Source organism: Solanum lycopersicum, chromosome 3, assembly GCF_036512215.1.
Source record: "Solanum lycopersicum chromosome 3, SLM_r2.1".
NCBI classification, from domain to species: domain Eukaryota; kingdom Viridiplantae; phylum Streptophyta; class Magnoliopsida; order Solanales; family Solanaceae; genus Solanum; species Solanum lycopersicum.
This window is the reverse complement of record NC_090802.1, coordinates 15219105-15232377: the sequence shown is the minus strand read 5'-3', so window position 1 is coordinate 15232377 and position 13273 is coordinate 15219105.

Genomic DNA, 13273 nt, shown 5'->3' with positions numbered 1-13273 from the left:
AATACACACGGTCATACAATATTTGGTGTAGCATACCTTCATCGCCTTTGGATTTCACACACTATCAGACGACGTCAGGCGTTGCATGACCGTATGGGCCTTGGGCAGCATAAATGGCCAGACGACGTCAAACTTCACATGCCATCATCGCCCTTGGGTATAACAAAAGATTTGATTATGTCGGGTGTAGAATGCCTATATCGCCCATAGGTAGCACACATGGTGGGACGACATTGAGTGTTGCATGCCATCATCACCCTTGGGCAGCACACACAATCAGATCACGTCGGGTGTGGCATGCGATCATCGCCCTCGGGAAGCATACACGGTTGGATGGCGTCGGCCGTGGCATTTTATCATCGCCCTTGGAAAACATACACGATCAGACTACATCGGGCATGGCATGGCTTTTTCATCGGGCATGGCATTCCTTTATCTCGTTTGGACATCACATACAGTGGGATGACATCGGGCGTAACATGCCATCAGTACTCTTTGATTGCACATGCGGTCGGACAACGTCGGTTTTGGCATGCCGGCATGTCCCTTGGGTAGCACATACGTTCGTAGGATGTCGAATGTGGCATGCCAATTGATCCCTTGGACAACATACATGATCACACAATATCGGACGTGGCATATTATGATCGCCGTTGAACAAATTAAATGGTCAGACGACGTTAAGCCTGGCATTCCATTATCGCCATTGGATATTACACGATCAGACTACATCGGGCGTGGCAATCCATCATGGTCCTTGGGCAGCAATCACGCTCGGAAGACGTCAGGCGTCGCATGTCAACATCGCCCTTGGACAGCACACGAAGAAAGATGACATCGGGAATGGCATGTCATCATTTCCCTTGGACAACATCCACGGTTAGTTAATGTCGGGCGTGTCATGATCGCATGGTCCTTGAGAAACACATGGTCGTACGACATCGATCTCGCAACCATCATTGCTATTTGACAACAACCACGATCATACTACATCGAGCGTGGCAAGCCATCATCGCCCTAAGGCAGAACACACGGTCAAATGACATCAAGCATGACATGCAATCATCTCCTTTAGACAACACACACGGTCGAACGACGTCTAGCGTGGCATGCCATTATTGCACTTGGAATGAATACACCATTAGATGACGTGGGGCGAGGTATGTTATCATCGCCCTTGGACAGAAAACACGATAGGACGACATCGGGCGTGGGATGCGCGCAAGGCCCTTGGACAATACTCATGGTCGGATGATGTTGGGTGTGTCATTCCATCATTGCCCTTGGGCAGCACAGGTGGTCAAACGATGTCGGACATTACATGACATAATTGCCCTTGGGTAGCACACACTGTTAGACGACATTTGACGTGGCATGCTATCATCTCCCATAATAAATATACAAGACCAGACTACGTCGGGCGTGGCATGGAATTACCGCCCTAGGGCTGCACACACGGTCAGACAACGTCGGGAAAGGCATGCCATCATGTCCCTTGGACAGCATATACAGTCGGATGACGTCGGGCATAACATGCCATCTCCCTTGCAATTGACATACAGTCGGACAACGTCGGTCTTGGCATGCCCGAATGTCTTTTGGGTAGCACACACATTCGGACGACATCGAGCTTGGAATGCCATCATCGCCCTTGGGCAACACAGATAGTCGGAAAATGTCGGGCATAACAAGCCATCATTTCCCTTGGGCAGCACACACGGTTAGACAACGGGGGGCGTTGCATGCTATCTTCTCCTTTGGAAAACATACACGATAGGACTACGTCAGGCGTGGCATGCCATCATCTACTTTTGACAACATACACGGTCATACAACATCGGGTGAGGTATGCCATCATCGCCCTTGGACTTCACACATGGTCAGTCAACGTAAGGCGTGGCATGCCCACATGGGCCTTAGGTAGCATAAACGGTAGAACGACGTCGAGCGTGACATGCCATCATCGCCCTTGTGCAGCACACACGATCAGATTTTTTTGGGCATGGCATGCCCGCATGGTCCTTGGGCAACACACACAGTCGGACGACATTGATCGTTGCATGCTATCATCACCCTTGGGTAGCAGACTTTGTTTGATGACGTCGGGCGTGGCATTCCATCATCGCCCATGGGAAGCTCACACGGTCGGACAAGGTCGTCAAGGTATGCCATCATTACTCTTGGAAAGCATACACGGTTGGACAACGTCAGGCGTGGCAAGTTATTATCGCCCTTGTACTGAACACAGGATCAAATTTTGTTAGGCGTGGCATGCCTTCATGGCCCTTAGGCAGCACACACGATCAGAATATGATGGGCATGTCATACCATCATCGCCCTTGGGCATCAAACACGGTGGGACGACATCGAGCGTGGCATGCCATCATTGCCCTTAGACAATATGTACACTTGGACAACGTTGTGCTTGCATGCTATCATCGCCCTTAGATTGCACACATGGTCGGATGACCTTGGGCGTTGCATGCCCGAATGTCCTTTGGGCAGCACACACGGTCGGATGACGTCGGGCATGAAATTCCATTATCGCACTAGGGAGGCACACACGGTCGATCGACATCGGGCATGACATTCAATCATCGTCCTCGAGCACCACACACTGTTGGATGATGTCAGGCGTGGCATGCCATCATTGCCAATTGAAAACATACACGATCATACTATCTCGGGCTTAGCAAGCCATAATCTCCCTAGGGAAGCACACACAGTCGAAAGGCGTCAATCATGAAATGCCATCATTGCCTTTGGACAACACACACGGTCGTACAATATTGGGTGTGGCATGCCTTCATTGCCTTTGGATTGCACACACTGTCAAACGACATCAGGCGTTGGAGGACCGCATGGGCCTTGGGCAGCATAAATGGCCAGACGACGTCGGACTTCACATGCCATCATCGCCCTTCGGTATCACACACGGTTTGATTATGTCGGGCATGGAATGCCTCTATTGCCCATAGGTAGCATACACGGTGGGACGACAACGAGCGTTACATGCCATCATCACCCTTAGGCAGCACACACGGTTGGATGGTGTCGGGCGTTGCATTCCATCATCTCCCTTGGAAAACATAAAGGATAAGACTACGTCAGGTGTGGTATGCCATTATCGCCCTTGGGAAGCATACACGGTTGGATGGTGTCAGGCGTGGCATTCCATCATCGCCCTTGGAAAACATACACGATAAGACTATGTCGGTTGTGGAAGGCCATAATCGCCAGGGGGAAGAACACACGGTTGGATAACGTATAGTGTCGCATGACATCATCACCCTTGGGAAGCACACACAGCCGGACGACATTGGGCGTGGTATACCATCATCACTCTTGGGCAGCACACACAGTCGGATGACGTCGAGCGTGGCATGCCATTATAAACCTTAGAAAGCATACATGATCGGACGACGTCGGGCGAGGTATGTTATTATCGCCCTTTGACAAAACACACAATCGAACGACGTTGTGCTCTGTATGCCCCCAAGGCCCTTAGGCAACACACACGATTGGATGACGTTGGGCGTGGCATTACATAATCACCCAAGGAAAGTACACACGGTCGAACGACGTCGGACATGACATGACATCATCACACTTGGGCAACACACACTATTGGATGATGTAGGGCGTGGCATGCCATCATTGCTATTGGAAAACATACACGATCATTCTACGTCCGGCTTAGCATCCTATCATCTACCTTGCGAAGCACACAAAGTCAAAAAACGTCGGGCGTGGCATGACATCATCGCCCTGATGCAGCACACACAGTCGGAAGGTGGCGAACATTGTAAGCCATCATCGCCTTTAAAATACAAACACGGTCGTACCATATTGAATTTGGCATGCCTTAATCGCCTTTTGATTGCACACATTGTCTGATGATGTTGGGCATGGCATGACCGCATGGGCATTGGCCATCATAAATGGCTAGACAACGTCGGACTTGACATGCCATAATCGCCCTTAGGTATCACACACGGTTGGATTATGTCGGTCGTGGCATGATTGTATCGCCCATAGGCATCACACATGGTCGAACGACATCGAGCGTTGCATGCCATCATCGCCCTTGGGCAGCACACCCAATCAGATGAGATTAGGTGTGGCATACCATCATTACCCTTGGATAGAATGCACAATTAGATAACATCGGGCGTCGCATGCCATCATCACACTAGGGAAGGAAAAACGGTCAAACCGTGTCAAGCATGGCATGACATCATCTACTCTGGACAACACACACAATCATACAACATCGGGTGAGGTATGCCATCATCGCCCTTGGACTTCACACACGGTAAGACAACGTCGGGCGTGGCATGCCCACATGGCCCTTAGGTAGCATAAACGGTCGGACGACACCGGGCGTGACATTCCATCATCGCCCTTGGGCAGCACACACGGTCAAATTTTTTTTGGCGTGGAATGCCCGCATGGTACTTAGAAAACACGCATAGTTAGACGACATTGATCGTTGCATGCCATCATCACCATTGGGCAGCACACTTTTTCGAATGACGTCGGGCGTGACATTCCATCATCGCCCATGGGAAGCTCACACGGTCGGACAACGTCGTCAAGTTATGCCATCAATACTCTTGGAAAGCATACACAGTAGGACAACGTCAAGTGTGGCAAGTTATTATCGCCCTTGTACAGAACACACAATCAAATGTTGTTGGGCGTGGCATGCCTGCATGGCCCTTAGGCAGCACACACGGTCAGATTATGATGGGCGTGAAATGCCATCATCGCCCTCGGGCTTAGCATACCATAATCTTCCTAGGGAAGCACCCAAATTCGGAAGGCGTCGATCATGAAATGCCATCATCGCCTTTGGATAACACACACGGTCGTACAATATTGGGTGTGGCATGCTTTCATTGCCTTTGGATTGCGCACACTGTTAGACGACATTAGGCGTTGCATGACCGCATGGGCCTTGGGCAGCATAAATGGCCAGACGACGTCGGACTTCACATGCCATCATCGCGCTTGGGTATCACACACGGTTTGATTATGTCGGGCGTGGAATGCTCGTATCGCCCATAGATAGCACACACGATAGGACGACATCGAGCGTTGCATGCAATATTCACCCTTAGGAAGCACATACAATTAGATCACGTCGGGTGTGGCATGCCATTATCGCCCTTGGGAAGCATACACGGTTGGATGGTGTCGGGCATGGCATTCCATCATCGCCCTTGGAAAACATGCACGATAAGACTACGTCGGGGGTGGCATGCCATAATCGCCATTGGGAAGCACACACGGTCAGATAACGTATAGCGTCGCATGACATCATCACCCTTGGGAAGCACACACAGTCGGATGACATCGGGCGTGGTATACCATCATCACCCTTGGGCAGCACACAGGGTCGGACGACATCGAGCGTGGCATGCCATTAGCAACCTTGGAGAGCATATATAATCGGACGACGTTGGGCGAGTTATGTTATTATCGCCCTTTGACAGAACACATAATCGAACGACGTTGTGCGCTGTATGCCTACAAGTCCCTCAGGCAACACACACGATCGGATGACGTAGGGCGTGGCATTACATAATCACCCAAGGAAAGTACACACGGTCGAACAACGTCAGACATGATGTGACATCATCACCCTTGGGCAACACACACTTTTTGATGATGTCTGGTGTGGCATGCCATCATTGCTATTGGAAAAAGTACACGATCATACTACGTCGGGCTTAGCATGCCATCATCTACCTTGCGAAGCATACACAGTCAAAAAACGTTAGGCGTGGCATGACATCATCGCCCTAGGGCAGCACACACAGTTGGAAGGCGGCGAACATAACAAGTCATCATCGCCTTTAAAAAAGAAACAGGTCGTACCATATTGAATTTTGCATGCCTTCATCGCCATTGGATTGCACACATTGTCTGATGATGTCGGGCATGGCATGACCGCATGGGCATTGGGCAGCATAAATGGCCAGATGAAGTCGGACTTGACATGCCATTATTGCCCTTGGGTATCACACATGGTTGAATTATGTCGGGCGTGGCATGACAGTATAGCCCATAGGATGCACACATGGTCGGACGACATCGAGCGTTGCATGCCATCATCGCCCTTGGGAAGCACACCCAATCTGATGACATTGGGTGTGGCATATGATCATTACCCTTTGATAGCATGCACAGTTAGATAACGTCGTGCGTCGCATGCCATCATCACACTATGGAAGGAAAAATGGTTAAACGGCGTCGAGCATGACAGGCCATCATCTACTTTGGACAACATACACAGTCATACAACATCGAGTGAGGTATGCCATCATCGCCCTTGGACTGCACACGGGGTAAGACAACGTCGAGTATGGCATGCCCACATGGCCCTTAGGTAGCATAAATGGTCGTACGACACCGGGCGTGACATGCCATCATCACCATTAGGCAGCACACACGGTAAGATTTTTTTGGGCTTGGCTTGCCCGCATGGTACTTGGGAACACACACAGTCGGACGACATTGATCGTTGCATGCCATCATCACCCTTGGGCAGTACACTTTTTTGGATGACGTCGAGTGTGACATTCCATCATCGCCCATGGGAAGCTCACACGGTCGGAAGACGTCGTCAAGGTATGCCATCATTACTCTTGGAAACCATACACGGTTGGACAACGTCAGGCGTGGCAAGTTATTATCGCCCTTGTATAGAACACACGATCAAATGTTGTTGGGCGTGGCATGCCTGCATCGCCCTTAGGCAGCCGACACGGTCCGACAACGTCGGGCGTGGCATGCCACAATCGCCCTTAGACAGCATGTACACTTGGACAACATTGTGCATGCATGATATCATCGCCCTTGGATTATACACATGGTCGGATGACATTGGGCGTGGTATGCCCGAATGTCCCTTGGGCAGCACACACGGACGGACAACGTCGGGCATGACATTCCATTATCGCCTTAGGAAAGCACACACTGTCAAACGATATCGGGCATGACATTTAATCATCGTCCTCGGGCAGCACACACTATTGGATGATGTAAGGCGTTGCATGCCATCATTGTCAATTGAAAACATATACACGATCATACTATGTCGGGATTAGCATGCCATAATTTCCCTAGGGTAGCACCCAAAGTCGGAAGGCGTCGATCGTGAAATGCCATCATCGCCATTGGACAACACACACGTTCGTACAATATTGGGTGTGGCATGTCTTCAATGCCTTTGGATTGCAAACACTGTCAGATGATGTCAGGCGTTGCATGACCGCATGGGCCTTGGGCAACATAAATGGCAAGACAACGTCAGACTTCAAATGCCATCATCGCCCTTGGGTATCACACACGGTTTGATTATGTCGTGCGTAGAATGCCTGTATCGCCCATAGGTAGCACACACGGTGGGACGACATCGAGCCTTGCTTGCCATCATCACACTTAGGCAGCACACACAATTAGATCACGTCAGGTGTGGCATGCCATTATCGCTCTAGGGAAGCATACACGGTTGGATGGTGTCGGGCATGGCATTCCATCAATTCCCTTGGAAAACATACACGATAAGACTACGTGGAGCGTGGCATGCAATAATCATCATTGGGAAGAACACACGGTCGGATAACGTACAATGTCCAATGACATCATCACCCTTGGGAAGCACAAACAGTCGGACGACATAAGTTGTGGTATACAATCATCACCCTTGGGTAGCACACACGATCGGACAACGTCAAGCGTGGCATGCCATTATCAACCTTTAAGAGCATACACTATCGGACGACGTCGGGCGAGGTATGTTGTTATCGCCCTTTGACAGAACATACAATCGAACGATGTTTTGCGCTGTATGCCCGCAAGGCCCTTAGGCAACACACATGATCAGATGACGTCGGGCAAGGCATTACATAATCACCCAAGGAAAGTACACACAGTCGAACGATGTCGGACATGACATGACATCATCACCTTTGGGCAACACAAACTATTTGATGATGTCAGGCGTGGCATGCCATCATTGCTATTGGAAAACATACACGATCATACTACGTCGGGCTTAGCATGCCATCATCTACCTTGCGAAGCACACACAGTCAAAAAACATTGGGCATGGCATGACATCATCACCCCAGGGCAGCACACACAGTCGGAAGGCGGCGAACATGACAAGCCATAATCGCCTTTAAACAACAAACACGATCGTACCATATTGAATTTGGCATGCCTTCATCGATTTTGGATTGCACATATTGTCTGATGATGTCGGGCATGGAATGACCGCATGGGCATTGGGCAGCATAAATGGCCAAACGACGTCGGACTTGACATGCTATAATCGCCCTTGGGTATCACACACGGTTGGATTATGTCGGGCGTGGCATGACTATATCGCCCATAGGCAGCACACATGGTCGGACGACATCGAGCGTTGCATGCCATCATCGCCCTTGTGCAGCACACCCAATCAGATGACATTGGGTGTGGCATATAATCATAACCCTTGGATAGCTTGCACAGTTAGATAACGTCGGGCGTGGCATGCCATCATCACACTAGGGAAGGAAAAATGGTAAGACGGCGTCGAGCATGGCATGCCATCATCTACTTTTGACAACACACACAGTCATACAACATCGAGTGAGGTATTGCCATCATCCTCCTTGAACAGAATACATGGTCGGACAATGTCGAGTGTGGCATTCCATCATCGCCATTGGATAACAAAAATGATCGGACTATGTCAGTCCAAGCATGTCATTATGGTCCTTGCACAACAAACGTAGAAAGACGACCTCGGGTACGATAGGTCATCATTGCCCTTGGACAACATGCACAGTTGGATGACGTCGGCCGTGACATGATGGCATGGTCCGAGAGAAACACGCACTGTCGGACGACGTCAATCGTCGCATGGCATCATTGCCATTGGAAAACAGCCTTGATGAGACTATGTCGGGCGTGGCATGTCATCAACGCCCTAGGACAGCACATACGGTCGGACGGCGTCGAACATGGCATGCCATAATCTCCTTTAGAAAACACACACGGTCGTACCACATCTGGTGAGGCGTGCCTTTATTGCCCTTGGACTACACGCACGGTTAGACGACGTCGGGCGTGGCATGCAAACATGGGCCCTTGTGTAGCATAAAAAGTCAGACGATGTTGGTCGTGACATGCCATCAACGCCCTTGGGCGGCAAACACGGTTGGATTATGTCGAGCGTGGCATGCCTGCAAGGTCCTTGGGCAACACACACAATCGGATGACGTTAGCCATGTTATGCCATCATCACCCTAGGGAACAACACACTATCGTATGACGTCGTGTATGGTATACCATCATCGCCCTTGGAAAGCATACAAGTTTGGACGACGTCGGGCGTGGAATGTTATCATCGCCCTAGGAGAGAACACACGATAGAACGATATCGGGCGTGGAATGCCCGCATGAACCTTGGGCATGACACATAGTTGGATGACGTCGGGCGTGGCATACCATCGTCGCTCTTGTGAAGCACACACAGTCGGATGAAGTATGGCTTGACATGCCATCATTGCCCTAGGGCAGCACACACGGTCGAACAACGTCGGGCGTGGCACGCTATCATTGCCCTTAGACAGCACATATGATCGGACTATGTTGGGTGTGCATGCCATCATCGCCTTTGGACTTCACAAACACTTGGATTACGTCTAGGTTGCATGACCTCATATCCCTTGGGCAGCACACGGTCAGACAATGTTGGGCGTGGCAAGCCATCATTTCCCTTAAATAGCATGCACGATTAGACAACATCGGGCATGGCATGTTATCGTCTCCCTTGGAAAGAACAAACGGTAGGACGGCATCGGTCTTGGAATGCCATAATCGCCTTTAGACAACACACACAGTCGGACGACGTTGAGCATGACATGCCATCATCGCCCTTAGACTAAACACACAGACAGTTGACGTTCGGCGTGGCATGCATGCATGGGCCATGGGCCGAATAAACGGTCTCACAACGTTGTGCCTGACCTGCCATCATGTCCCTTGGGCAGCACATACGATCGGATGATGTCGGGCGTGGTATGCCCATATGGTCCATGGGCAATACACATGGTCGACTGACGTAGAGCATCACATTCCATTATCACCTTTGGGCAGCACACACAGTCGGATGACATTGGGCATGGTATGCCATCATCGCCCTTGGAATTACACACAGTCGGAGGACGTTGAGCGTGGCATGTCATTATTGCACTTGGGCAGCACACACGATTGAATTATGTCAAGCGTTGCATGCCCACATGGTCCTTGGGAAACACACAGAGTCGGACGACATTGAATGTTGAATGCCATCATCTCCCTTGGAAAGCACACATAATCGGATGACGTTAGGCGTGGAATGCCATCATCGCCCTAGGGATGAACACACTATCATAAGACGTCGTGCGGTGTATACCATTATCACCCTTGGAAAGCATGCACGATTGGACGACGTCGGGCGTGGCATGTTGTCATCGCCATAGGAAAGAACACACGATCGAACGATGTCGGGGGTGGAATGCTCGCATAGATCTTGGGCAGCACACACGGTCAGACGAAGTCAGGCTTGACATGCCATCATCATCCTTTGGAAGCACACACGGTCGGATGACTTTGAGCGTGGCATGCTATCATCGCCCTTAGACAGCACATACTATTGGACAATGTTGTGCATGGCATGCCAGCATCTCCCTTGGCAGGACATAGGATATGATGATGTCGATCATGGTTTGCCTGCATGGTCCTTGGGCAATACACATGGTCGGATGACATAGAGCGTCATATGCCATTATCACCTTTGGGCAGCACACGTAGTTGGACGACATTGGGCGTTGTATGCCATAATCGCTGTTGGGCATTGCACACGGTCGGACGACATCGAGCGTGGCATGCCATTATCACATTTAGAAAGCATACATGATCAGACGATGTGGGGCGAGGTACGTTATCATCTACATTGGACAGAACACACGATAGGACGATATCGGGCATTGCATGCGCGCAAGGCCCTTGGACAACACTCGTGAATGGATCACGTCGATTGTGGCATGCCATTATCGCGCTTGGGAAGCAGAGACGGTCGGACGATGTCGGCCATGACATGCCATCATTGCCCTTGGGCAGCACATAAGGTTAGACGATGTCGGGCGTGTTATTCTATCATTGCCCCTGGAAAACATACACGATCATACTACATCGGGTGTGGCATGGCATCATCGCCTTTGGGCTGACAAACAGTCATACATCATCGGGCGTGGCATGCCTTTATCTCATTTGGACATCACATATAGAAGGACGACGTCGGGCGTAACATGTAATCATTGCCCTTAGATTGCACATACGGTCAGACAACGTCGATCTTTGCATTCCCGCATGTCCCTTGGGTAGCACACACGTTCAGAGGACGTCCAACATGGCATGCCAATATCGCCCTTGGACAACATACACGGTAAGACAAAATTGGACGTGGCATGTTATCATCGCCATTGAACAAATTATATGGTTGGGCGACGTTGAGCGTGGCATTCCATCTTCGACATTAGATAATACACGATCGGACTACATCAGGCGTGGCATGCCATCATGGTCATTGGGCAGCACACACGCTCGGAAGACGTCAGGCGTCACATGCCAACATCGCCCTTGGACAACACACGAAGAAAGATGACGTCGGGAATGACATGTCATCATTTCCCTAAGACAACATCCACGGTTAGATAACGTCTGGCGTGGCATGATCGCATGGTCCTTGAGAAACACATGGTCGGACGACATCGATCATCGCATGCCATCAACGCCATTGGACAACAACCACGATCAGTCTACATCGGGCGTAGCATGGCATCATCGCCCTAGGGCAGAACACACGGTCAAATGACATCAAGATTAACATGCAATCATCTCCTTTGGACACCACACACTGTAGAACGACGTCGAGCGTGGCATGCCATTATTGCACTTGGAAGGAATACACAATCAGACGACGTGGGGCGATGTATGTTATCATCGCCCTTGTACAGAACACACGATAGGACGATGTCGGGCGTGGCATGCGCCCAGGCCCATAAAAACAATCATGGTTGGATGATATCGGGTGAGTCATTCCATCATCGCCCTTGGGTAGCACATATGGTCAGTCGATGTCGGACATGACATGGCATCATTGCCCTTGGGCAGCACACACTGTCAAACGACATCGGTCGTGGCATGCTATTATTGCCCTTGGTAAAAATACAAGATTAGACTACATCGGGCGTGGCATGGAATCATCTCCCTTGGGCTGCACACAGGGTCAGACAACGTCGGGCAAGGCTTGCTGTCATGTCCCTTGGATAGCACATACAGTCGTACAACGTCGGGCATAACATGCCATCATCGCTCTTGCACTTTACATAAGGTGGGACAACGTTGATCTAGGCATGCCTGCATGTCCCTTGGGTAGCACATACGTTCGGACGAAATTGGGCGTGACATGCCATAATCGCCCTAGGGCAGCACACACGGTCGGAGGACATCGAGCATGGAATGCCATCATCTCCCTAAGGCAGCACAGATAGTCGGACAATGTGGGGCATAACAAGCCATCATTTCCCTTGGGCAGCACACACGGTTAGATGACGGCGGGCGTTGCATGCTATCATCTCCTTTGGAAAACATACACGATAGGACTACGTCAGGCGTGGCATGCCATCATCTCCCTTGGGCTGCACACACGGTCTGACAACGTCGGGCGTGTCATGCCATCATCTCCCTTGGAAAGTACATACAGTCAGACGACATCAGGCGTAACATTCCATCATCGCCCTTGGACTGCACATACGGTTAGACAACGTCGGGCTTGGTATTCCCGCAAGTCCCTTGGATAGCACAAATGTTCGGATGACGTCTAACGTGGTATGCCGTATCTCCCTTGGACAACATACACGGTCAGACATAGTTGGGTGTGGCATGTAATCATTGACCTTGAACAGAATACAAGGTCAAATAACGTCAAGCGTGGCATTCAATCATCGCCATTAGATAACACACACGATCGGTCTACATAGGGTGTTGCATGCCGTCATGGTTCTTGGGCAGCACACACGCTCGAACGACGTCGGGTGTCACATGCCAACATTGCACTTGGACAACAAACATAGAAAGATGACGTAGGGTATGGTATGTCATCATTGCCCTTGGACTTCAAGCACCGTTAGATGACGTTGAGCGTAGAATGATTGCATGGTCCTTGAGA